Source organism: Callospermophilus lateralis, chromosome 10, assembly GCF_048772815.1.
Source record: "Callospermophilus lateralis isolate mCalLat2 chromosome 10, mCalLat2.hap1, whole genome shotgun sequence".
Taxonomy (NCBI): Eukaryota; Metazoa; Chordata; class Mammalia; order Rodentia; family Sciuridae; genus Callospermophilus; species Callospermophilus lateralis.
In genome coordinates, this window is record NC_135314.1 from 40934087 (window position 1) to 40936439 (window position 2353).

The 2353-nt window shown below is 50.5% G+C and overlaps 1 pseudogene; it reads right to left on the minus strand.

Annotated features, from left to right (window-relative positions):
- Positions 1-256: 256 nt before the first annotated feature.
- LOC143408825 (aldehyde dehydrogenase X, mitochondrial-like) lies at positions 257-2115 on the minus strand (annotated as a pseudogene).
- Positions 2116-2353: the final 238 nt, after the last annotated feature.

The following is a 2353-nucleotide window of genomic DNA, read 5'->3' on the forward strand; positions in this document are numbered from 1 at the left end:
AGTAGTTTCAATAGCCTTCCAGAGACTAAGTTTTCATGGAAGTAACTGAGCCATCAAGAGCACACAGGGGCTGAGGAGCACAGGAAAGGACTGTAGACCCAGCCCCTTCCCTGCTTTAAATGTACAGCTCTGATTTAGTTGTTTTATTTGTTGGAACAAATAAATAGAATCCATGCCCCTCCCCTCCCCAGAATTGGCATGCACTTGGTCTAGACAGCTGTGGAATTGCTGGGCTGGGTGTGCATAGTGGCCATTTTCATGAGTTTTTCTGAGGAACCTTGATGGTGATAGTCTGCACCTCCTTGTAGGCTTTAAGCCCATCCTCCCCCAGCTTCTTCCTGTTGCCAGATTCTTCAAAGCCTCCAAATGGCTTCTTCTGGTCCACATAGGAGCTTGAACAGAACAGCTAAAAAATGGCTCTGTTTTTTTATTTAAGGTAGTACATCAACAGCAGGATAAGGTTTCAGTGGGTGGAGTCTTGCTTCCTGATATCTTGCAGTCAACAGGTTGATTGATATCTTGGCAAACCACACCCATCTGTGAGAAGCTGTGTGTCTGTGTGGCTGCAGCAGGTTACCCTATCTCTGGCATTTTGCAGGACCTTTGGCAGAGCTGGATGGGAGTTCACATGTATTTGGGTCATCTCACAAACAGGAGTGCTGCTGTGAGTTCCTAAATACCAGACTTCCCCACTCAATGGCTTCCATACAGATCTGGTCCATGCACATTTCACAGATGGCTCCTGACAGTAGGTGAGTGACGATGTTGTAGGTGTTCTCCCACACTGTCCTGGCCTGGAGTGCCTGGGCAAAATGCATGGCTTTGTCCAGGCTTCTGGTGAACATGGCAGCAGCCAGGCTGTACCTAGTGGTATTGGCCCTCTGGGTCACCTCTTTGATCTTCTTGAACTTGAACAGGGGCTGCACACACCTGAAGATCTCCTCCTTGGCAATCCTCATGACATCCTGCATGCCACCAAAGACAGTGGGCTTGATGAAGAAACCACGCTCCCCAAAGTCTCCCTGCTGCAAAGAATTTATTCCCTCTTCTTCTGGCCAAGCAGGTTGTAGCCCAGGATTTGTTCAAACTGTTCCTTGTCCACCGGGGACCCCTACAGGGTGTCCAGCTCAAAGGGGTTCCCAACTTTCCTCTACTTGGCCTTCTCCACTGTTCTCTCGAGAAACTCATCATAGATGGATTCTCTGACAAGAAATCAGCGCAGCAGCACTGGCCTGTGTTGAAGAAGAGGGCTTCATGACATTGGTCCACAGCATGAGCCATGGCAGCATCAGCCAACAAATGCTGGGGCTTTTCCCACCCAGCTCTAGGATGACTCTCTTGAGGTTGGAATTGCCAGCAGCCTTCTGGATCAGGTGACCCACCTTCATGGAGCCAGTGAAGGTGTCTTTGTCAATATCCATAGGCTAGGCAATGGCCGCTCCTGCTGTTGGGTCATAGACCACCTCCTTCATGGGGGAGGCCAAGTACAGGGCAGAAAGGGGGGTCTGCTCTGCAACCTTCATAACCACATTGTTGCCTGTGGCAAGTGCCAAGGTGAGCTTCCAGGCCTGCATGACCAAGGCAAAGTTCCATGGTACAATCTGGCCACAGACACCCACAGGCTTATGCTGCATGAAACAGAGATGCTCACCATCCATGGGGATGATCTTGCCATGCCACTTGTCAGCCCAGCCAGCAAAGCAGCAGTACACCTTGATGACCTCATTCGGGTCCAAGGCATAAGACTCTTGGAAATGTTTCCCATTGTCCAAGGTCTCCAGTAAGGCCAAGTAGACACAACCCCTCTCCACTAGGTCAGCCAGGTGGTTCAACAGCCAGCCTGGCTCACAGGCATCCATCCGGCACCCCAGGGACCCCAGACGAAAAGCCTCATGGGCTGCTTTCATCGCCCTGTCCACAGCAGTCACATGTGCAATGACCTCATCTGTGGTGGGGTTGACCGTGGAAGGTATTCTTGCTGACTGTGTCTTGCTACTTGTTGTGGCTGCAGCAGATGTCTGGGCTCAAGATTGGGCTTGAGAGGGCTGCTGCTAAGGTGTACGAGGCAATCCTGCCCTGGAGGCAAAGCAGCTGGGGTACCAGCAAGTGCAGCATGCTGACCACTCTGCAAAAAGCCTGGGATCCAGTTCAGAATCAAGTCCAGGTTCAGATGAGATCTCTCCCAGGTCCGGTACTCAACCCCTCCACGCAGCAGACCCAGCCTCAATTACCACCTTTAATGCATATTTTCTGGTTATTCAGGAACTTTCCCATGCAGGAATGCTGATGCTATAACAGTAGCTAAAAGGTTGTTAGAAAATGTTTTCCTTATGGTGTATTTCTGGAAAATCTC